The 27,240-nt window shown below is 27.0% G+C and overlaps 1 non-coding gene across 1 annotated transcript; it reads right to left on the bottom strand.

Moving 5' to 3' along the window:
• Nucleotides 1–3,727: 3,727 nt before the first annotated feature.
• LOC136979062 (U2 spliceosomal RNA) lies at nt 3,728–3,914 on the bottom strand. The gene has a single exon (XR_010881333.1). It is a non-coding gene; the product is annotated as a U2 spliceosomal RNA (small nuclear RNA).
• Nucleotides 3,915–27,240: the final 23,326 nt, after the last annotated feature.

The raw sequence follows: 27,240 nt of genomic DNA, 5'->3' as shown, positions 1-27,240 counted from the left end.
ACTAAGTTAAATTGTTTTAAAAGTTATCATTTAAACACTTATTTTTATTTTTAATTCTAATTTTATCAAATCAAAATTCTAATTATTTCCATTAATTGAATTCTTCAGATAAATGATATTCAGATAAATTTTTTTAGATGGCATTCTTCTTCGGATAGAGTGATATTAAATCTTATAACAAAATACACGTTCGTTAATACAATGTCTAATATAATTTTTTTCATTTCTAATATTATATTTTCTTCTTATATAAACGAACAATAAATATGAGACTTATTTCATTGTCAAATAATAAAATTTTTATTCATTTAGATGTCTGTTTTCATATAAATCGAGGTAATCGAATATAAAAATTTAGTTAATATACATTGGCGTAGCTACGGTTCTCCAGGCCCGGTGCGGAACCAGATTTGAGGGTCCCGAAAAATTTTTTCGGCAGGAGTATCCTTTTAACGTAATGGTAATCGGGAACGTCCAAATGAAAACAAGTAGTTTTTTCTATAAATTTCGGCTTTTGAATTTATTTATTCCGTTAAAAACATTGCGTTTAGACGTTCAATTTCTTTCGTTTGATGAATGATGCGTTAGGTATTTTTTTGTTTTGTTTACGTAAACGGACTAAAATATTTTTGTGTAGTGGTTTATATAGTGTACAACTAGATTACAGTTGAGTTGCTGGTTTTCCTGTGTAATAGCTCGAGCATCCAAATGCCAAATTTTGCTTTGTTCTAATTGCCGAGAAAAATTTTTCGGGGTTTTTTTTTCCTTGTGATTTTGGGGTCCCCATGGGCTTATCGCTTTCCAGGGGCCTGGTGCGGACCGCAACTACCGTAGCCCACTAGCTACGCCACTGTTAATATATAAGTAACTGTTTAAGTAAGCCTGCATTTTCTTCAATGCCTTTTACACAATCTTAAATTGAAATTCGTTAATAATAAATTTGTCGCTTTGTGAAAACACGGAAACTTACAACTTGAAATTCATTAGAAGGTTCTATTTCTCATTCTACGATCTCGCTGTTGTCATTCTGGGGAACTAATACTCTAACAGAGGAAAAGAATGGCGATCAGTCAAAAGAATAACCCCTAGATTTTTACATTTTGGACTCAGGACAGAGAAATGTAAAAAAAGATTCGGGTATTTTATTTCTGTATGTATGGATGTTAGTTAGTATGGGTGGGGACACGATTTTATTCACCCTCTTTGAAGCTTAATAACTCTTGTGTATTTTTGTCGAAAATTTCTGAAATTTTGCAGGGAAGTTCGTGTATTAGGGGATCGATGCTACAGTATTAAAGTTTGGTGGTTAGAAGCCGAGGGATGGGGGAGTTAGAAGGGATCGTGTTTCATATTTTCAGTGGGATAGGACTTAATGAAGATTTACTCGTTATTAGCATCCACAGTTTTTTTTTATAAAGCTCATCTCTACTATCAAAATTAAGCTTTTTGCCATTATATAATAATTAATTACATAGAAAGTTTTAAAATAAAATATTATAACAGATGGCACCACACAATTTTAAATGTTGCTTGGAAAGTTAAGCAACTCGTTGGGGAATTTTTTTTCCTATTGAATTAATAGACAAACAAATTACTGATAATGAAGTTTTTCATATAAATTCTATTAAACTGTAATTAATAATTCGAATAAATATAACATCGAATAAAATTTTAATATTCAAATTTTGTATTTTTAAACACCAGAAAAAATAAAAACGAAAGTAAAATACAAACAAACTCCCCAAATTACCAATTAGTACATTTATGAAAATTAATAAGCTCTATTTAATAGTTAAATAGATCTTAAAATAGAGCTATTAAAATTTAAATTAATAACCAGCCAGCGATAATTAAAGAAATAGATCAAGTTTATTTTTAAAACAACACAAAAATATAAATATAATATTTTATATTTGAAATTTTAAAGATATTACGTGAAGATTTCGTTAAAATAATATAACAGAAAATTTGTAATCCGTAAATTAAATTATATTAATAAATCTTAGAATCTTTATTAAAAAGAAATTCATCCTTATTTTTTATTAAACTCAGTATAAGATATTTTTATGTAGTCACAAATGAATATTTGTATTAACATTTAATATTTAAAATAAAAGTGCTTATAAGAGTAGAGAATAATATTCAAAAATTATTATTAGGAAATTTTTTAAAAACGAAAAAATATTTAACACTTCATACCTAAACTATTGTGATATATGTTTATAAATCATGATTATTGAACATAATTTAAGTATGTTTCACTACTCGATTGTTATGATAATTTATGGATGTTTTACGTTTATAAATCAAGCATCAAATAGGAGGCATTTAAAGCAAAAATTATTTCTTGTATATTAATAAAAGTTAGAGCAATATCTTCTATTTTATAATTTTTCTAATTTGCTAACATAACTTAATCTAAGTAATTTTTTTTAAATAAAAAAACCAACATTCTGTGCTGTGCTGATTTTTTAAATGAAAAATACCAATTTATTTTTATGGCAGGGTTTGCTTTCATTATATTCAGTATTTTTCCCCTTTCCTGCTATTATTAATTAATTAATTAATTAATTAATTTATTTATTTATGTTTTGAACTATAAACAATTCATTATGGTAAATACGTTATTGCTTTCGAATTTATTTAGCAAATAGGACAACTTTTTAATTCCAAAGTACTCATTTGTCGAAAATAAGCTTCTATAATTTCTCTCATATTTAAATAAAAATTTATGATAATGATACACATGTTTTAATTAAAATTTGACGTGGGTCTAAACTTAAATATAGTAAAATTTGTATTCATATCATTATATAATTTTGAATTTTTTTTTATTATTCATATTTTTTATATTAAATAATACCATAAATACCATAAAACAGAGTTATTTCGCTTCAATTTTTAATGATTTTCACATTAAAAATTAAATTATCAATCAATCAATCAAGTTTATTAGCGTAGTAGGCATTAGCCTGTTACAAGGGGGGTTAAATATACATTTTTTAGGATAACAAAATCTACAATTTTAGGTATCCTTTAACATTGTATACCTTTTCAATTTATTAATTAGCCATAAGGCTTAATTAACTATTAACACATTGCCTTAAGAACCTATTGACAACATTATACAACCCATAAATGTCATTACTATTGACTTTATCCAGTTTTCTATACATATCAATTTCCGTCTTTTGGTTATAACTTTGATCCTTGATAATATTTAAATCTTGTTCTTCCTTCTCGTTACATCCGTAGATTAAGTGTAGTTTTGATAATTTTTTCCACACTTTGAGCAGGTAAATTGATTTTATTCCATGTATTTATTTATAATAACTAGACCTTTTTGATTAAGTCTTAACTGAATGAAAAACTTTTTAACATTAAATGGGAGATTTAAAAGCATATAGTTTATCAAATAAATGAAAATTTTCATTTATTTGATAAACATTTTCCTTCCCTATAGACATTAAGACACTAATCTAATAACTCATATAGATTATTTTCATACTCATGGTGGATTTGGCCAGGCCCTCAATAAACGCGTGATGAGGGACAAAGCCTGACATATTCGGAACAAATCGTCCATGAAAAGCTCCTGGAGTTAATTCTGGATTCGATCCCGAGTCCCTACAATAGTAGACTGATCCATTAATTGCCTCGGCCATCGAACCATCTACATTCCCAAAGAGAATGGGAGTCCTACATTTTCAAAAAGAGTTGTCCTAGAGGAGAGAGGATTGCACTATTTCCGGAAATAGCGCAACTCGTGGTAAAAGTAGAGCAAGCTCTATAAAGTTCACCTAGTTTCGAAAATCAGAATTATATGGAAAAATCCAATGGAAGCAAATTAGATATATTAAGCTGATTAGAACAGAAACTTTAAATCGACCTTATCCAAAAGACTGAGAAGTAATAGCTATTAAAATTGGTTTGATTCTCTTTATTTACTTAGCCAAAATTTATTTATATTAACTTTATATCTATTTTGTTAAAGTCATTATATAAATAGTAAGCTTAATCGCAATGTAGTCGTCTACAACAATTATCGATGACGATTAAAGTTATGAAAACTATCAAATAACTCATATAGATTACAGTAGAGCGTCGATAAGTGGAACGTCGGTAAGTGGAATGGCCGGAAAGTGGAACGATTTTCAGTCGGACTGTGTCGTGCTGAATCGAATGTTTTTGATACTAAATTTACTTCTAAAGTATAATTTTCATGTTTTTTTTTATATTCTTTAATATATTTATTTTGTTTGTACAAAATGCAGAAATAATTTTTAACGATACGATAGCCTCGATGATTATTATAAAAATTTTCGTTAGGCTTAAAATCGACGAAAATTCAACACGAAGCGACACGCAACGAAGAAAAATTCAACAGGAAGCGATACGCAACGGAGAAAAATTTGAACATCGGACAGGTTAATGTATTTTTTCGTACAAAGTCGGAAACTGGAACAAATCATTAACTGGAAGGACCCCAGTCCCCAATTGGTTCCACTTATCGACGCTCTACTGTATTTAAAATTATGGCATGTCGATCTTACAGTTTTTACTAGTTTTCAATTAACAAGTATTTAGATAAATATAATTTTAATACGTTTTTCTATACCTCGAAACATCGACGGTCGGATGGACAAGGCGGTTAATGCTTCATCCTTCCACTCCGTGGAACCTGGAATCGAATTCGGGCGATCAAAAAATTGGAATTTCTCGTGGACATGTTGCTCGTTTAGGATATGTTGGACTCCGTCCCTCACCACCAATTGCCCTCATTATTGACCGTACGATAGTTAAGGAAAAAAAAAGGGCACTTATAATACCCACAGGGTGGAAACAGACCTCCCAAAACACCCAGATTCACTTTTTTTTTTTTCATTGCCATAAATATATGTGTATTCTTTCATTTTAAGTAAATTTGACTACTTATCGTTGTTCAGATATTTAATTTAATAATTATTTTTGAATTTATAAAATTTAAATCTTTCATTTCAGTATTAAAATGCCGAGAAGTAACTATTTAAAAAGAAATAATCTTATGAATTTTTAAAAAAATGCTATTAAAACTGAAAGTAAAATACTACTTTTCCCGAATACCTTTTAATTTTAATAAAAATCTCTGATTTCTTGCATTGCCCTCAAATCTTACTTTTCATCTTTGGAATTCTTATAAAGAATTGAAAAAGTTCTTCCAACTTTAGAATGCTTGAAATACCCGTGATCATATTTAAGAACGAAACTGTAAGTGCCCGTACGCAAAGATCAATGCTGTCGAAGATTTGGTTTGTTAGGATACGGCAACGCAACACATAGGCTCTGCCAAGGGGAGATAACTTTTGGGAGGACCTTCTGTGGGAAACTGGTTCCTATTTAGGTGTTACAAACGTGAAGAAAACACGGAAAAGTCCCGTAGCTACCCGTTGATGAGACGCAAACCCCGGACCAGGTTCAATGGTTTGTTTTATCCACTCGGCCACTAATGATTTCTTGACTTGAAGAGCTGAAGACAGTTTACAGTGCTAAGATATGGAATGTTTTAAAACGAAAAATAAATATTGTTTATATTTTTTAATATTAATTGCCATTAAGTTTCATATTTTATTAATAAATAAAGTAAATAATCATTTTAAATTATGGACCAGAACAAATAATTTCTTTCACAACTTTATAAATTTAAACAAATCTTCATACTTATTTATTCATATTTATGCATTATTAAATTATCAAAATAAATTCAAATTGTAATTTAAAATGATTTCATTCATTATTGAGAACAATAAGAGTTTAAATGAATTAATTATAATTATATTTTACAAAGTTTAAATAAACTTTGTAAAATGTAATTATAATTAATGCATGATAAAACTTTGCAAATGAAAACTTTGATTTCTGTTTTATTATGTCGAATTAATAGAATATAATAAATGTACAGTACAGTACAGTACATAATTTAACTTTTTATTAAGTTAATTATAAAAATAATTAATTTAATAATAAATTTTCTTAATTTTTAATAAAGTTCTATTATTATTATTTTTTTAAATTTACATATATGTGTAATATTAAATGACCTCAGCCCACTGCTGTTGTTAGAATTAGTAATGGGGATCACTTGAAAAGTTTGGGGACCCCTGCTTTACAGCACATGACAGGGCAACATATTAGCTAAAAACAATTATAGATATACATAGTTAGAGACATAAACATTAATTTGTTGTAATAGTATAAAAAGATAATTTTGATTACAAAATACAGCAAATGCTGCACTATGCAGCAGTTAGTTTGTAATTTATAATAAAGTATACTATAATTATTAAATTACTAATCAATAAGAAAATTAATTATTATTATTATTATTATTTTCACAGAGCATAAGTTTCACCATGTCGTTCTGCGTGTTTTTTTTACAAATAAAACAAATAAAATCACAGTAAATGTAGAAGTTATTTCTAAATATGTTCTAAAAATAATGTTTATAAAAATATATAGGTCTAAATTCAATAAATACTGATAAATTTTTATATTTGTATTTCCTATTTATGTATCTTTATTGTAAAAATATAATAATAAATTAATATCTTTTATGCATTATAAATAATATATATATATATATATATATATTTTATTAATTTTCAACAGATATATTTGTTATTTTATTTATTTACTAATAGGAAAAAATTTATTAAAAATTATTATCACATTTCATTCCTGAACATGAAATTTTTATTCGTAAAGTAATTTAACGTAAAGAAAATATTTAATAAATTTTGTCTCACACCATTCTGCGATTTTACTTCCACCTGTTGGCAGAAAATGTTTCTATTTAACATTTAATTTTATTGTCCAATATTTAAATTAATCCATTATGATGATCTGAATAATTAAATATATGTAACTTAAAAGTTTAATTCAACAAAACTATTGTATTTATTATTTATAAAATTAATGTATGGTTTAATGTAGAAATATTTTAAAAAATTGAATAATTTATTAATATATATTTCTTCAAATTGGACATAAAATGAATTTATAATATTTAAATTAATTAATTAAAATGAATTAAAATAGGAATAATCTGAATTAACACAAATCACATTCAAATCTTTGTTTGTAAATAAAGTATTTTAATATATGTTATAAATTTTTTTAGTATTATACAAGTACAATAGCCCATATAACAACAAAAACCCTTTAAGTAGAGACTTATTCTTATTCTTATTATTATAAATATCATATTTTAAAAACTTTAATATATTTATCTTTAAACAAATTAATAAAATTTAAAGCGAAAGTATTAAAGAAAGTATACTGTATACACGTAAATTTCAATTTATAATTGGTTCTTACATTAAAAGTACAGAAGAAAATCAGACAAATGGAAATTTATTATAATTTTTAAAGGTGAAATAATAAATGAATAGAACAATGTCAACATTTTAATTAATAGAAGAATTAATAAAATGACATAAAATACATAAATAAGTTAAACTATATTTTTGATTATTCTGAAATAATAAAGAGTTCCTTCACTATTATTTTAATATCATTTTATAAAATAATAACATTTGATGCTAATATATTTGGAAATTTGGCAAAAAAAAGAAAAGAAAAGAAATAGAAAATACCCTTTTTCTGATCACTTTCTGCTTAAAATTGGGTTTTGTAATATTGAATTTTTTCCGTCCGTTCAGTCTTATTAAAAACACAGTTCTAATAAAAAAAAAGAAGAAGAAATTAACTTCAACTGCATTCGTTTGTATTCGAAACAATTTATGTAATGTATCTGAAACTCGCGTATTTAAGAATATAATTAAATTAAAAACCTTGTTTAATTATTAACCAAATGAAAATTTAATCTTAATAAATTTCATTATGTAATTATTAATCTAAGCATACTTTGATTATATGTTAAACAGTATTATTTAATCCTCTGTTTTTTACTTTACAATTTTTTTCTGAATTACAACACAAAGACTTATTGAAGCTCATTAGTATTTTATGTGTTCTCTTTATGCAATACCTTATCAACAAAAGACCATTTATACTATATTTATTACAATGAAAATTATATGTCTGTAATCAAATATATGTAGTTATTTTCTATAATTTAGTTTGAATTGTTTTGTTCGAGAGATTTTAATCATGGTAGAAGAAAGTTTCTGTTACCTACAATTTTCATTCTTGCAATAATTATGGTTGAAAACAATAGCTTTACAGCCTGTATTTATCTATTGCAATTTGCAAGTTTACAAAGCGTAGAAAATTTTACTTTAGAATTCCCTTTTGACCAAGTTATTCTGGAATGTATATACACTAACAAGTAAGTTTTATTATACTTAATTCCAGTTTTAATACCGAATTTCAATATAAGAATATTAGTACTTTGATCTTGGCAATATAAGATATGTCTGCATAAAATATTAAAAACAAATTTTGAAAATATCAAGCATCATCCACAATAAATTCAGTTTTAGAATAGGACCCAGTACGAATCAAAGTTTCAATTCTTCACCCGTCCGTTCTTCACAAGAATGATTGCTCAGCCGGTCGTTAGAGGCTCTCAGGTTCCAAAACGTCAAGCTATGATCGATGTCAGGCCATTTATCAAAGTCAGATGGAACAAGAAAAGCTGACAACATTAAATAAAAAAAAACAACAACCGAACGTCGCGAGTTGGCCTGGTTCCTCCCCAAACTTCCTGAGTGACTTTCGACCGTAAACGAACAATGGCCCCTCACTACGCGTGCACGGTAGTTCTGCAGTAACGGATATAATGACGTCATTTCCTGTCACTCTTTGCCAGGTCAGGGGTCACCTTGTAAGGCCACGTGCGAGAATGACTTAGAAAAATATACAGAACGAGCTCTCATAGAATTGCTAATTGGGTGGTCTATTAATCTTCGTGTTCTTGTACTAAAAAAAATTGCATTCAATGTTGGTAAAAACAAATTTCGACATAGAATTATACTTAAAAGGACTTTCGGCAAACTTTAATGACAAATTATGAAAAGGAAAATTAATTATAATTATCATTTTTCTTTTTTTCTTTAGAAGAATGAAATATTTTAAAATTATTCCAAGTGCATTTTTAAACATTTCAATTCATATCAACAAACATGAATATAATTTTCTTTCATTTTACCTTGTTAATTTGATACATCTACATTCTGTCCAAGAAAATTCAAACAGGCGTCAAGCTAGAAGGAAAAAACTTGGAAGCAATACTCTGTAGTAAATTAGTAATCTAAATTTATAACAATCGAAAAAGCTCCTGCAAAATTAGTTTATCCATTGAGTGAATTAGAAAGATTCATTCACAGATGTTGGTTGGCTAATTTGAACTTTGACTTCATCCGTGTGTTTGCTTTTAATTAAAGGCAGTGCCGGTGTTCCCACGTCCTCACACCATCTGTGGCACGCCCCCTCAGTCGACTTTGCTCCACCTCTGCAACTGTGCAGAAAATTGAAAGGAAACAGCCGTAGAACTGTTACGCACAATGAAGGCCACCCAATAGCTATCAAGGCGACATTAGATCTCCAAATATAAAATTTAACAACGCAAATTAACTATGAACAATCGATAAAAGTCAACTTCGCAAAATCCTTTTTCTCCTCAAAACTCTCCTCGGAACATATTTTATTTTCATTTAGTTTTATTTCAATTTTGAAGAGAAACAAATCAATTTTTTACTTGATCAAAAATCTTTCAAATTTGTCAATTCTAATTTAATTATTTTAGTGGAAATTTTATAATACTGGAATACCATTTAATATAAAAATAGCATTCTATGCATACACTAGTAAAACGTGATTATTCTTAAATATAAGCTAATGCAAAAGGACATTCTACACAAAAAAGAATATTTACCGTCGATTCTACATTTATAAACCTTCTAATTTAAAACAAATATAAATTATTGAAATGACATAAGTAAGAACAATATGGATATTTAACACATTTTACGCAGTTAAGTATTAATAATCGAAGCATTTTGCCTGTGTTACTATTGAATATTTAGAAGAGGAGGCAGCCAGAAGGACGATCTGATGAATTAGAAGATCAATCACACGATAAGAAACGAAATGAAAGTGACTAATAGCCGAACTATGACGTAGTTTAATGAAATATAATGATTAAAATAACATTAGATACGTTAAATTAAAAGCACAACTTCAAATCAATGCAAAATAAATATTTTCCATTCCACGTAATTATTTTATTTTAATTTAATCATCACTCTATGGTTTTTCAATACAAAATATTTTCAAATTATTTTTCCACGATGAAAGTTTTAGTATAAAATTATAAGATTTATTCGATTTTATTATTTCTCTTTAAGTTGCATCTTACAATTCTCTGTTTACGTTGCATTTTTTTAAAAGCAACTAAAAATATATTCGAATTAATTAAATGTAAATGTATCGAAATATTTTAATAGGACTGATTAAATTTTATTTCAGTGATCTTTTCAATAATTCTGAAGTTTTTATCAATTCATAATTAATGAAAATAAAGGGTTGTCAGATATTCCGATTTTCCGATTTATTCTAAAAACCGTTCCTACAATGAAGTGTGTTTTTCGTTTTTACATTTTAAATGTATTTCAGAGTAAAAATACGTATCTATTGCACGTCCTGGAATTAAAGCATTCCAGTATCTTTCGGGTAAAATTCATTTTATCTCTGATTTTATCCCCAAGTACTTGGCAACTGTATAAAAACAGCGTAAGACGATTTGTTTAATCAGTCAGTAACTAAATAAAAACGAGACAATTAAATGAAAAGTAATTAATTTTATTACGAAAATTAAAATTACTCTTAGACAATAAATCTAAAAATAAATATCATAAAAAAGAATAGTTGAATTTTTATTTTTGTGCTTACATTATAGAGGACTTTTTAACACGAATAATAATAATATATAAACTTAGCATTATATTTAAATATTTTATATACTTGCTGAAAATATGAACTGAATATTAAGTATAATAGAAATTATAAAAACACAACTTCATGATAAATTGCATGATTTTTTTTTTCTTTAATTTATCACGAAGAGAACTCGATACCAATGCACTATGCTCTCAACGGTTAAATAAATTTAACTGTAATTTTTACTTTCTGAACTAAACAGTACGTGTTAAGGTATTTAGTGTAACTAAATAATTTCCAACTTGAATAAAAACAATTCAGCCATGAGGAATTTACTTAGAGCGTTTTGTGTACAAATTTATATAGAATCTATAATTACACTACCAGTTTATGTACTGTGCATACTTTAAAATGATTTTAAGAAAGTGTTTGCGAACGTTTTTATGCTCTGAAATCCAAATATTTCTTAAATTATTTGTAAACGAATTAAATAGTTTAAAAAAAGAATATTTCTAGAAATGATGAAAAGCTAAAGAAATACAGTAATTATAAAAGAAAAAAAATATGTATAATTGCGCTGTATATAAATTTATTTGTTTTTGTGTAAAACACGCTCATAAATTTAATTACATTTGCATAAAATTAAAAATCTTGTCAGCACATCAACGATTATTATTAAGAAAACTTAAAGATGCATTATTAACTTACAACTTTTAAACTTTTTCAGTGAATAATGCCACAAATGGGAATAAAAGTTATGGAAAGAGCACAAAACAATTTATATAAGTCGTTCCAATTTACTATTCCTTTTGAAAAATGGTGCGAGTTCTTTTTTTTCTTTTTTTTAACAACGGCAGACAAAAAACTTTATTTGTTAGACCACAAACCACCTTTGAAAATATACCTCAAGTTATATTAGAATGAAGTGGACATTCCAAAGAAAAATTTCAATCTAAAAAGAGATAAGGAATAGCGTAAAAAAAAGAAAGAGATGTACACTCTGACATGCCTGCCACCACTTTTGAAAGATATAGCTTTAGTAAAGTTCTACAGAAAAAGAAATAAAAAAAAATTTCATCTACATTTGCAGGGAAATCTAATTCTTACAGAGATGTACAGACGTGAAAATAAAGTGCATTCTTCGTCCAACAGACGGCGTGCGTGATTAATTAGTTTCCGTAGTCCTTACAAAAGCCGACGACTTGACACAAAGACTTCTTACGTTTCGTCATTTTTCATTCTTCTAATCTCTCATGTCATTTTTCATCTTATTTTGGCGCAGTCGGCAGCAAGAACCAAGTATTATTCACCATCTTCTGACGTCTTAGAGTACACTCTTTGACTTAACAGAAGAGCGGGACAAGGTGGTGAGAGGTGAAGAATAAAGAATTAACTAAAGCCGCAAGGCTCTACACCTTTAAACTATTTTGATTGAGTACCACTTGTAGTAATAATATTTCCAACAAGGAACCGTAATATTTAAAAAATGCATTTTTATGTTTTATTTTATGAATATTCACTTTTATGTCTCAATCTTCTTCACTCTTATTTTTCTTATTTGTTTTGAGTATTTACCATTTAAATATTTAAGAAAGTGTGGAAAGATCGACTTAAATACTTTCTTTCTGTTGTTTAGAAGTCTTAAAAGAAACAATTAACTGAACTGCAACTAAAAATTTATACTACTGTATTTTATTATTACAAATGAATGAAAATTTTATTTTTTAATATTATATAAATTAACTATTTCTTAAATTTTTATAATTTACCAAAATTAACTTCCTTTTTAAATTGCTTGAATTACTTAAAATAGTTACAGTAGCCTACGTCAAGATGTTGACAACTTACTTAACTCTAAAGTAGATGTGGTTACGCCATCTGTTGCCAGAAAAAATTATTAAATAGATAGATTATATTTTCCACTTTATCAATACATACTTAGACTAATACAGAACGAAATAAATAATTTACATTTCTGTAAATTATACGTGAAAATAAGAAAATTAAAAATTATTCAGAAATATTATACTCTTAATAATTTATCACTTTTAATATATATTTTTATTATAAAAGTATAAATTTAATGTATAAATACAAGAAAATATAACTTTTAGTTTAGTTTAAATATTAAATTTTTAAATTAATAAATATGCTTCGTTTAATTTTTTGACTACAGATGGCACCACAGGAAATTGCATATATTGATTGACCTTTAATTGTGAGCTTCAATTTGCTATTTTATTGATAAAAATGTATGCTATTATCATATACAGTATGTGTGTATAAATGTATTATACGATTTATCAATATTTAATATTTTTAATTTTATTTTTAATATATATTTTTATATATAATTTTATTTTTAATATAGTCTGAAGGAAATCATAATTTTGTATTTCTTTCTCATATAAGACTATAATCTTTATACAATGATATTAAAAAGCAATATTTTTAAATATAGTAATATCTTTATTCAAAGATTTAAATATATTTATTTAAAGAAATTTTCAAATATAATTTTTAAAAATTTATGTTTAAATAAATAAATAATACAAAATTTCGACAAATAAATGAGAAACTTTGTAACTTATTATAACTTCTGGGAATTATATTAGAGAGGTTGAGGCGCAAGTACAAACGTTAAACTTGTACGGCAAGCAGAAGTACACGTTTGACGTTTTAAGTCCAAGTAAAAGACCTTGCGGCGCTCGTTTACTTCACGTGACTCAGTGAACTTCGCGCATTAACTCACGGGAAATTTGTTAAAAAAATGGCGGACACATTTAACATCAAGGGTTACCAGCAAAGGTAAATAAACAAATTAAACTGTTTAAAAGTGTTTATAGGATGTTTGATAACACTAAATAATTATTTTTAATTAGCGTGGTGTCTCCTACCGTACGATCGGACGATAGGACTACCTCATACTTTTGTCCAGGGAAGTAGTGGTTTATGTAAATTCGAAAAATTAATTTTTAGAAAATTTACAAACGTATTACGCTGTTGATGGTAGAAGATGCCGTGGAAGAACAAACCTACCTTAAGATAAGCTATTATGATAACAATTATATGTAAATTCTATAGGCACTTCGCATCACTTGTTAAAAAATTGAATAATTAAATAATTTCTGGATTAAAATCGTCTGTTTCTTTACATTATTATTTGTAAATGCTTAAATAATCATTATTTTAATAAAATACGTCATAATTTTAACCCCAAACACAAAAAAATGAAGTTTAAGCCGAACGTCTACTCGCCATTCTAGACGTAGCGAACGCCATTATTGACCGTATAGAATTGCCAGATGGCGGCGCTCGTCCGTCCGCCGTTCACGTTTTGGGCTGAGTACGTGCGCCTCAACCTCTCTATTAATACTCAAATTCCATTTAATAATATATACAGGTATATATATATATATATATATATATTTTTTAACTTTAATCATTTAAAGTGTAAGTAGATATGCGTCAAACTTTCAAAATGTTCTTTTTCTCGAGTGTACTAACAATAGAATTTCTATTGTTCACTTACTTTCTCTGTTGGACAACTGTCAAGTTAAATTTAGTATTAAAAGCTACAGTTTCAAAAATCACTTTATAAATAAAGTTTCTCTAGCATTAGTAAAAATCGAAAATTTGTCTCAAAATTTCCCATATTTCATCTTAATAATAATGTTTAAGTAAATATGAAATCGTTTTTAAAGAATTTCAGTTATTTTACTTTAAAACTAATTTTGAAAAAATTAAAAATTGCTTCAGTTTTTATCAAATATATCAAGTTAGTTGGCTGCAGAATTCGAAAAATGTAGAAAATAAAATGTATTTGAAATATTTGATCATCATTCTTCTACGAATTGATTTCTATAAAAGAATTCTCTCTCTGTTTTTTTAGAAAAATAAAATTTGGCAAAAACTTTTAAGATACAAAAAGCTCTTCTTTTAAAAAAATATTCCTAACATCAAATTCTAGTTTTTAAGAATAAAATTAGAATAATTTTGGTTAAAAATTATTTATGCTTCTTTGTGTGGTACAAAAATAAACAAAATAATTAAATAAAATATCTCTCGACAAATTCCATAATTTTATTATTTTTTAAATATATTAGCTTTTGGCTGACGTATGTTAATAATAGGGTTTAAAATATTGTATTCGAATCTTTTCACAGTTAAAAAGAGTAAATAATTAATTAAGATGAAGAAGGAAATTAAATTGTTAATAACTCAATTATATATAATTTTCATATATTTTTCTATTATTTATAATAAGTACTTCATATTGCATTTGATAGTTGTTAAAAGTTAATTTATTTTAAATAAGTATTACAGTTCGTAATGAATTTAATATTTAATTAAAGCAAATAGAACTTTTTCTTGTAAATAAAGTTTAACAAACAAAGATTTTTCTACATTCTCTTTTAGAAAATGAAAAAGTCTAATATGTTAAACACATTTCTTTCTTTAATCAACTTAAAAGTAAATTAAAGAGTAATAATTGCAGACATAATTGTAACGAAAACAAGATAAATATTTAAATAATAAATACAGAACAGAACTTTTAATTTTTAAAACCCTTTCGTTATTCATTTAAGTTTCGATGCCTTTTACTGAATTATGAATTTGCATAGTGTGCATTCATTGTTCAATGCAATTTTCACGAATATCAATATACATATTTCTATCGAATAGAATAATAATCTGATTTTATAATTAATCAAAAATGCGATTAATATGAATTTTCCTGTTCATAATCCAAAATTGGTGCATTGTCCATAATACCAAGAAATACACTTCAAGATAGAGAGAGGGAATTGATAAGCATTTAATTCTTTCGGAAATCTTTTCAGAATTCGGATTAAAATTATACTTTATTATAAACAAAGTTAACGTTCTATTTACTTTTATTTTAAAATATTTTTTATTATGATCAAATGAAAAATGTGACGTTGTTTTCACAATTGCCCTATCGTTAATATCAGGAGAACATAATATTCGGGATTATCTTTCATAACTGATTATTAGTTATTTTGGATAAAGAACAAATGCCAAGATATATCTGGACGTCCTTGACAATTATATGTTACCTACGATATAACAGAACCAAAGAAATGATTCATATTCTTATTAACAGGACAGTGCTCTATGTTGTAACGGACTAATTTAAGGGCACGAATTGCTCATCTATAAACCGAGCTTGAGTATCATCGAGAATTTTTCAGATGCATTGGATAATCGTAGGAAAAGACTTTATAAAAAATAAATTTAATCGTTTATTATTCTGAAAACATTTCAGGAAATGTAAATGAAATTATGTAACGTTTTATTGACGAACTGATAATTTTTTAAAATATGTTGTTTTAGTTTATTGTTTGAAATTAAATTTCTTAATAAATCTATAATATTAAAGAATTCTACAATTTTATTTAATTCTCCGAATGGAAAGCTCACTAATTACCTATGGATTACTTCACGCATAAAACTGGAGATGAAAGAAAATTTTGGGATCTTATTAAAATAAAGTCTGGAAGAAATGAAGATTATTACTTTACCTCTTATAATATTTAAGTTATTTCATTACTGTTTATATTGTATATTGATTATTTTCATATACACTACTCTTCCCAGCTTTCAAAATAATTCTCTTGCATATGCTTTTTACGACATACGAGTTACAATTTGTTTGGTATTAAATCAATAATCATTTTAAAAAATAAGCATTATCTTTTATTGTATTGTACCAAAAGAAATAAAACCAAAAATAGTTTAATTAATATATTATATATTAATTATAAACAGTAATTTTTAACAGAGCCAAAGCATTGTTTTTGCATTAAGCTATATACGTCAATCAGTCGTTAACCTAACGTTATTAAACTGAATTTCTTCGCAAGATGCAAGCAAATAGGGGTTATATACACATAACCGATCCATTATAGAAGCCTCATTAACAATTGAATATGCTATAAAATACATAAACGATAGAAAACGATTCTTTGCTACTAAGTATTAAGAAGATCTTTGTTGAATCCAACCTCTATGACTAGAAAAGAATATCTAATCGTGTGAACTACTACATATAAATGGTTTAATAGCAGTTGTATAAAAATTTTATATATTTTTCGTTAAAATGTCTATTTTTTGGGAACATTTTGAATATTTTAAATCGATGCCATTTGGTTGTATCGATCTCTTACGATACGATGGGCGTTTTAATTCTGATCTATATTACTAAAAGCATATGCAATCAATTTTCTTAAAATATTGTTTTTTGTTTACAAAAATATAATGGCATAAAATAAATTTTTTTATAATAAATAATTCCTGAAACGCGGAATTGGTCGTTTCAAACGAACAGATATTTTCGAAGTTTCGGGTCAGCCTGAGAAGAAAGAAGAAAAAGAAAAAAATATAATAAAAAATATTAAAAATGATAATTATATCAAGAGAAGAAGCTATGATAATTCTTTATTTATAAATTGCAATTCTAAGTTTTAAATAAATATTTAATTGCTGTTTTAATAGCCTACATCATTTTATTTCTTTAAGAAAACTGCTTCTATAAAAAATAATATAAATTGAAGTAAAAGAATGGCTGCCAAATAAATTTATAAGTAATTTTATTTTCAATTTTTTAAATTTTTTTAAATATTTAATGAATATTTAAGTCATTAAATATATTTAACAAATTATTTTAAATTGTAATAGACCTATTCGGTTCTTTTTCTTTAAAATTTTATATAATAAACTATAACAACATAAAACTAATATGAAAATACGTATTCGAGTCCTGAAAAATGGTTAAATATGCATCTGAAATCGAAATTAACACTTAGAGATAAGGCAAGAATAATTAGACTTGTCTCCAAAACTGGATGCTCTACAGGTAAACTTCTAGTTTCTACAGTGTAATGCATGAGTCACGTCGGCCTAGCTGGACAAACTGAAAGCAAAATTAAAATTGACAACTAATTATATTGTTGCAAGGAAATTTATTGTCTTCAGTGGTAAAAAGAAGTTTAATTTTGATGGGCTTGATGAATATTATTGGCATCATTTAAAAAATATCCTAAGACTGTATAGGCCTATAGCTAAGAATGGGAGGAAGCGGAGTTATGATTTGGGAAAGATTTGCATACGGTGTTAGAGCAGGGATGACTTTTTGAAGGAAAACCAAAATGCCGATGACTACATTTACTTATTATCAGAATTTTTATTATCCGAAGCCCCTTTATTTGCAGGAGGAAAATGGACTCATAATGTAAATGTGATCAAAGGATTTTTTTAACGAATAAGAAAATAATGTTTTTATTTAAAATTAAGTCCAGCGAACAGTCCGTACTTAAATTCCAATGAGCGTTTATGAAATATTCTTAAACGTAGACTATATTACGACCAAATTTTACCAATTTGAAAATGTTTCACAGCTAAAGAAGCATAAATAGCAATGATACTTTTCAAAAGTGGATAGAACCAATGCATAACAGTGTTTACAATCTTATAAAAACGATGAAAAAGCGGTAAACTATTAAATTAATTTTTATTAAAATTTTGAGCCAGTGTTATCACATTTATTTATTTTTTTGCATTTAACTAAACATAAAAATTAATTGTTTTTTTTACTATCGATACTTGCATTTTAATATTGTTTAGCATATTAATATTGAATAGCTATTGATTAAAAAAGCAAATAATGCCTGTTCCTAAAGTTTTGAGCTACATTGTTTTCAATAGCGTATATATTTGTAGACAAATGGGCAAAATGGCTTTATTATTTTTTTATAGTCAAAATAATGACCATTTGTACAGGAATTATTGAAATAAAATTTAATAAAGTTCCATATTTTGAATAATAATGGTTTTTTTTTTTCTATTAAGTTCCGGGAGAGGTTTATTTTTAAAACGTACGTGTACTCGGAATTTATTTGAAGACCTGGAAGTTTTTTCGAGGCAGGGATTTATTACCTTGCAACAAGAGACCAGTGGATAAAAACGGAAAGAAATACCTTAATTACTCGTAATTTTTCGAATTATCAAAACAATTTGATTATATTTATGGATTACAGCTACAACATTTGAAATAATTACTGTTTTCATAGTTAACCCGATTTAGCGGTTCGGTTATTATAATGTCATTCGTGTCTCTAATAGATTCAGAAAACCTCATATTTTAAGAAAAATGACTTACGTACAGAGTATTAATATCAACAGTTAAACTATACCACTTTAGACCACGCGTGAGATAAAACTATTAAAGACAGGTCGATAGAATTTTGTTGATAAAGTATGTTTATCTCGACACGGGAAAACTATATACAGTTTCAAAAATAGTTACAATTATCGTCGCTAGGTGTGTACTGTTGTTGCAGCATACATAACAGTAACACTATAAAGGCATGCTGCAAACTGTCGTCATTCCTAAACATACAGCAGAGGGGATGTTTGAGTAACATCAACTTTATACAAGACCCCATACTGCAATCATGTCTAACACTAGTTATGGGGTTATTTGAAAAGCAGGGCTTATACAGATGGAATTAAGGATTTATCAGAAATAAAAAGGCGAATTGAAAGAGAAGTCTGATTAATTCTGATATGTTACAATCTTATGCTTCTAATGTGATAAGTATGTAACTGAAAGGAAGGAAAGCACGTTGAACAGTTTCTTTGTTGCAGCAATAGTAACGCCGTTATAAACCTCTAGAGCGAAAACTGTAACTATTTTTGAAACATTGTTCATTATTTTCCCTTGTCAACATAAACATGTCTACAAAATATTACCAATCTATCTCTAACAGTTTTGTCTCTAGAGTGGTCTAAAGTTGTATCCTTCAATTATAGACATCCTGTATATGTGTATTTATATACATAATAATGTAATAATTTAAAATTTTGAGTCTATTCGAGATGAAATAATAAGAAAGAGATCTTTTATTGCACTTTATTGCAGATAGGCTTAAATATAATAGACTAAAACTAAAACTTACAGTCTCTACTTAAACATAAGCAATATTCTATATAATACAATACCTAATATTCAGTTGACAAACAATTTTATTTCTTCTCGATTAAGTACAGAATAAACTATAAATAATTTGAAGATTTCGAGTTCATTAAAAAAGTTAATTAAAATCGTAGATAATTAACAACTTAATTAAGAAAGAATTAAAACTAGCAGAGATATAAAGTTTTATCATATAATTTACTCATTATCATTCAGTCGAATCGTAAAACTTTCATAAGCTAATTATAGTTTTTTTCCCTTATAATCAATATTTCCTGTATTTTCTTATTATATTGATTTCTTATTCACGACAGTTATGTAATATTCTTTAATTTATCAATACTTTTGATATTGTTGAATAATTTTAATTAATAAATTGTACCTAATAAAAAATTATTATAATTAATGAAAACAATTACTAAGTCTCTTTTCTTATAATGACTTGTAAAAGAAAATTGAAAATTGTCATTGATAAACTATTTCTTTTATCTTCTTCTGCTGAATGCCAATGGCACCGATGCTATCGAGGATTTATCTGCATTATTATTATTTAAGTTTTGTTTGTTCGATGATTTTTACCTTGTACTATAAAATATTTTATTTTTATACAGGTTTTTGTAGACTCCTTGTTTCAAACAGATCATTGAGAATTTTAGAAATTCTGGATTTATCTAAATCTATTACTAAAACAATTAGAACACACCGAGATTACACACTTCTTTTATTACGAAAATTAATTTTATCAATCTGAATTTAATGTTTTAGGATGAATGCTTTTAAAACAAATCCGTGCTTTTAAAAAGAATTCTTAAATAATTGTATTTTTGACGGCAGATTTGCTACTGTTTTAAGCTGCCATGTCACTCATTAGAGTGAGTCGAGACTACATAATGAAGTTTAAAAATTCGTATTTTATTAATTATCAGTTCATTAATTTTACACAAAATAAATCAAATTATTAGTTCTGTTGCAATAACAAACACATGTAAATTTTTTCAGCAGTATTTCCTGTCTTTAAAAAAATCTTAAAATGAAAAAAATACATATAATATATATATGATATATGTAAAATATTATACATAAATACATATACACACACGTGTTTGTGTAGGTGTGTGGTGTTTCTTGTTTGTATATATATATATATATGTTACAGTCAAAACCCGTTTTTAGTTAGAACGCGTTTTAACTAGTTGAAACTAATTTATACTGGATGTCTTTGTTAAAACCCGTTTTATCTAGGTAAAACTAGTTTTAACTCAAATTCTAGTTTTAACTAGACAGAACGGGTTTTAACAAAGACATCCAGTATAAACTAGTTTCAACTAGTTAAAACGCATCCTAACTAAAAACTGTTTTTGACTGTAACATATAGAGTGATTCGGGGTAAGGTGGTAAGCGGGGGAAGAATATGCCTAGTTTTTGATATTTTCAAACGGTGACGTCAGATATTGTCATGTGTTTGCATGATGAATCGTTGGGCCAATATTGAGTACGGAAACCTGTAGTTGGCTACCGTTACCTCATTTTCTACATCTGAGAAGAATAAAAGCAAGATAAGAACGAAGTTTTTGTTGTGAAATGTTTCTAGAATCATTTTAAAAGTAAAAGTTAAAATAAAATTTATTAAAAAATGCTAAAAACAATTAATGTGTGAGTTAAGGTTCTAAAGTTTCCATTGTGAGCTACCGCCGATCTCGATCAGACATGCTAGAACACGTGACTCCACTAGGCACCTTACCCCGACAAATGGGAAAGATGCCACATTTTTCTTGGGGTAACATGCCTATTTTTTGTTAATTGAATTCCAATATGCCAATTTTTTGTTTTTTCGTTTTATTGCAGGATATGCATAGAAATTATACAGGGACTTCTCAAAAAGGTTTTTGGACTGAAAAAAGCTTTCAGCTAGCTATAGAGCACGTTAGAACGGCCGGAAACTTAACAATACTTATACTGTGCTGTTCTTCTTCCTATGAAGTACTTTGTACTACATATGCAATAAATTAAATTTGGTTAAGATTTTCGAAAATTAATTTTATGCAATTATATTTGTTATCTTACCCTAATGACATTTGGCATCTCACCCTGATAATAGGGGTGAGATGCCTAAAATGCCAGACAGTAAAAAAGTTGTCATTGCAAACACAATATACAATTATTTTTCATATACTCCAAAGTGTTATTTGAAAAACATGCTCAAGAATATGATATTTTCGTTAGAGGCCTCCAAATTATTGCTATAATTTCCTTCATAAGCAAAATGTTAGGCATCTTCTCCCGAATCACTTTACATAACTATTTATTTCTCCCAAACATATTTATGTAGCTAAAATTATTTTAACTAATGTTAAAAGTTAAAACTAGTTTTATCTAAAATCAAAACATCTACAGCAGTAAATTAACTAGACAAAACGGGTTTTGTCTAGTTAAAACTAGAATTTACTGCTAGTCAAAAATGAATTTGACTTAAAACTAGTTTTAACTAGACAAAACGGGTTTTAACAAAGACATCTAGTATAAACTAGTTTCAACTAGTTAAAACGCGTTCTAACTAAAAACGGGTTTTGACTGTAACATATATATATATATATACATATCCCAGTCTCAGCACATCGTACACATAGTGAACAATTTTCTGTAAAGCTTGTATCATACCAGAGGGATAAGTTTTATAGAAAACAAAGTAATTACACTATCTATCTGGCATAATACAAATACAATACAAGCTTTATAGAAAATTGTCCACTACGTGTAATGTAACACATAATAATAATAAGTAAGAAAAGTAGATAGAAAGAGAGCACAAAAATTATTTTATTCGTAGGTAAAAAGTAAATGATTGTCTTTTGACGCAGTACGTGTTAATTACACATAGTGCATTAAAAGACAATCACTTCTTTTTTTATGAACATATTATTAAGTTGCGAAGAAATACTATGTCTATCGGTTAAATTTACTTACGAATCAAATAATTTTTGTGCTCTATCTCTATCTATCTTTCTTCCTTTCCCTCTATCTTTTAGCATCTTTGAAATCTTCATGATTATCTCTCTTCTATTTTGGGTACTCGAACATGTAATAAAACTCAGTTGTCTATTTTTTTACTTCATTTTTTTTGTTCTAATTTTATATTTTGTTCATTTCCTTCTCTTTTTCTATTCATCATAATGTCGTGAAATTTATTTATTCCAATTTATTCCAGTTATACGTTTATAACAAGTTGAAATATATTTTTTTTCTTTAGAATTAAAGAGAGAGTTCATATTTATATTAATTATATTTTTCATTTTTACAAGTTGTGAAGTATAATTATATTGACATATAGAATTATGTGACTTTTAACTGTAGTTTTATGCTTAGTTTTTATATTTTTCATCTTTAATTTTATCTTTTTCCATTTTCCTAATTACTCTTCGTTAGTTTTTGTTTTGTTATTTTAAATAATTTAAACTTTTTTCGTAATTAAGCTACTAAATAATGACATTTTCACTTGCTTTTTTGAAATGTTGATTAGACTTAATTGCTACTGCGTTTTTTCCTAATCATTGTTGATTTTGTTTTTTTTCCTTCTGAATTTTATTATCGCTCATGTCTATCGCTGATTTGATGTATTTTTTGGTATATATTGCGTTGCAAGATATTTTAATTACATGTTTTGTCTCTTTTGTAAATTGTGAAATTACAAAATGGTGATAAAATAACCTACACATAAGTTTAATAATCTTAAGCTTTCTAATTAAAAATTTTTAAATTTTTAAAGTGCTTTACTCCAAAATTAGAATTAAAATCATATAATTAATATAAAAACATGATAACTTAAACTTATATTTCTTATATTTGAAAGCTTATATTACAATTTATTAAGAGTTTATCTAAAATAGGATGCTTCTATCATGCAATCATTCGATTGAGATTGAAAAAACTTTCTAATATTAATCTTAATGTCATTAATATAATGTTAACATAAAAATCTTTAAAATTTGACCAATGAATGTTTGATGTTTGGGTAGGAACCTAATCATTATTATAAATTGATAAAAGATTTCAAGTAAAATATTTGAAGTTAATTTATTTCACTGAGATTGACTTATACTTTATAAAAATTTAAAGTATTTTTTCTACTTTTTAATCAGTAATGGATATTGTGTGTAATTAAAGTTCATTTATTCATAATTTTATTTTTGTGATAACTAAAAGACTAACATTTAAATGTTGAAAAATCGATTTTTTTCTGTGCATAAATGTAGAGATATCCGCACTTAGTACGGAGCAGTTATGTATTTTACAAATATGCATTTTGTTTTTATTTTTAAACATAATTATGTGTTTAACAAATTAGTAAGGTAATCGATAAGGACGTTGCATTTAACAAACCTCTCTGTAAGACAAACATAGACATTATATTGTATTCTGTATATGTTAAGAAAAGTTTTATATTTTGATGAAATTTCTAGCGTAAAATTACACGAAATTTCTATATTGTTTTTCAGTTTCAACATCAGAAATTTTAGTAAAAAACTAGTTTTGACGTTTTCCATTCGACATTAAACGATTTTTTAATATTGCATTTATGTATCATTTTTGTTTGTCTTTCCATTAGGCTATATTTTAAAAAAGAAATTTTTATTATTATTGCTTCCATTAACAATATTACATGAAAACATTCATACGAATACGAAATATGAAAAATATTGCTACTATTATACAAAATTTTTCATAATAACATATATTAAACTAATAATTATTGTTAAAAAATTTAATGTTAAAGTAAATATTATTAAAAGAATATTGAGATAATCCTCCCCGTCGATCTTTAACCAAAAAAATTTAATAGCATCAATCCCCCTAATATACAAATCTCCTTGCAAAATGACAGAAATTTTCGACAAAAAGCTTCAAACAGGGTGAAAAAAATCCTGCCCTCACGCTAATATTCATACATACAGAAAAAACTCCCGAATGTTTTTGCATTTCTCGAGGTTTCAAGGTGCCCCGAGTCCAAAAAAGTGGTCATTCTTTAATCGATCGCCGTACCTTCTCTCTGTTATGTATAACAGCCGGAAAAGTATAAAGGAAAAATAATGAAAGTATTTTATGATTTTTTCCCTCAGTTCAGTTGCAGGTTTTATAAGTTACGTTTAGAAATAATTGGCTTTTTACAAATATTTTCTATCGCATATTGATAAATATCTCCAGATAACGAGAATATTGCTTTAATAATTAAATATTTTATAAATACAGTATATTTACTTCTAAACAATTGAAACTGCTTATTTAAGGAAACTAAAAATTGTTTACTTTATTTAAAAATGTTTCCGGTTACTTTTCGAGCCATCGTAAGTTACAACTCGTTTTAAACTTTTCAAAAGACCGAAATATTCCGTTATATTCGTTCTAGAACAGCTTATATTTAAATCCCATTTCATTAAATTCACTTCGTTGATTCCAGAATTTAGAACGTTAATTTTAAATACTATTTATCAAATTTACAATCTAGAATTTATAAACTTTTTAAAATAAACTTTCCGTGGTTATTACTAAAGTTCGGAGTTTTGGGTGTAAAAATTTATATGAATGGGTGCCGATTTTTGTCGAAACGGGTGCAGATGTCCAAAAATAATCAGTTTTTCTTTCGTAACAAACCATGTGTGTAAATTAATGATTACACTGCATTAGACACACATACATCGTGAACATTGTTTAGAAGTTTATTTTTAATATAGTCCAAATAATATGAGATCATCGTTCATCATCACAGATCACATCATCGCTACTTTCTTTAGTGCATCAGAAGTTATTGTAACTAACTACATTCAGCTTCTCTATGTTTCAAAACGAAAATCTTTTTCTATTGTCAGTATGTCCCTATAATGCCGAAAATAAGCGTTCCACGTCTGCTGATACGAGCTGCTCAAACTTTATCTTAACTTTGCACTCTAAATCTGCATTTGGATACACAACATCGTTTATGTCTGGATTTTCCGTAGGCTTTGTACCAACTTCACATCCACGAAACCATCCATGGAGTTGTGCTCTTTTTTCATAGTATTCAATTGATTATATTTTGATGAATTTTTGGTTTTCATCTTCTTTATGGCTTCTATTAAAGCTTTGAAACTGTGGACGGCGAACAGTCCCCCTTCTACATCCCTGTATTATACAATTTCTTTCATTTTCTTTACAGCTTCAGAATAAGAATCATCAAGACTTAAGATAAATTTTGTGATTTTCCTATAATTCTCACAGTACACCTGTTTTAACTCATGCTTTCACCTGGTGACTACAGGCTCTGGTGATAATGGTGTGGTTTCACGATACAACTGAATTCTTGCTGGTGTCTTCTGCAACAGTTTTTTCATGTTTGAAATGAACTTATTTGCAATCGAGTATTCTAGCTGGACGGCTCCTCATACGCGCTGTATCACTCAAAAGTGAACTTGTCTGAGAAATGACATTGTGCTGTGATTGGTGGGAGATAAAGAGAACGTATTTACATAATTATCACAACAGTGTTAAATCTCTGAATGCAGAATTCAGCACAATTGTTGTTTCCTCCCTCCGCTTACGTTTAAGCTTTAAATACTAAAAATATTATTATTATCCAAACCACTAAAAATATTATAAAATAGGTATATTTTGGTGCAATGTAATAAAATTGGTGCAGGATTATAGTTTAGATGCATCTTTTGCTTCCTACTATACCAAAACAATGAATGTTTTCATTTCCAGTGTCAGTTTATCATGCCTCATCATTTTATAAAATGGGTGCTGCACGCAAAGTTCCGTACCTTAGTTATTACCCTTTTTTATATACCGTGCCTAATTATACAATGTTTACTTTGTATTCCTCTGAATGCTTTTAACTATTTTTTTTAGGTTCATTTTGCTTAACAGTATTTTCAAATTACTTCCATACCGTAATTTTTATTTATTATATTAATGTATTTTCATAAACGATAAATGTATATTTGTTATAAGATTCTACTTTTATCCTTTTCTCTGCATTTTTATATTAATATTAGGACAAGCTTCGTTCATTTTATCTCCACTTTTTTGTTCCGGCCTATTTCATAAAGGTTGTATCTGCCATTTTTACTTTTCTAGTGTTATATATAAAAAGGGAAAGTATGGCGATCGATCAAAAAATAACCTTGATAATTTTACATTTTTGTAATAAGGGGACCTAGAAACACCAAGAAATGCAAAAAATTGGGGGTTTTCTGTTTGTAGGGATGTTAGTGTGTGAGTGTAGGTGTGTGTGTGTGTGTGTGTGATTGAGGCACGATTTTGTTCATCCACGTTGAAGCTTGATAACTCCTATGGCTTTTGTCGAAAATTTCTGAAATTTTGCAGGGAGCTTT

Source organism: Centruroides vittatus, unplaced genomic scaffold, assembly GCF_030686945.1.
Source record: "Centruroides vittatus isolate TY-2023 unplaced genomic scaffold, ASM3068694v2 contig_575, whole genome shotgun sequence".
NCBI classification, from domain to species: domain Eukaryota; kingdom Metazoa; phylum Arthropoda; class Arachnida; order Scorpiones; family Buthidae; genus Centruroides; species Centruroides vittatus.
Note: the sequence above shows the minus strand (reverse complement) of the source record. Positions and strands in the feature narration are given on the sequence as shown.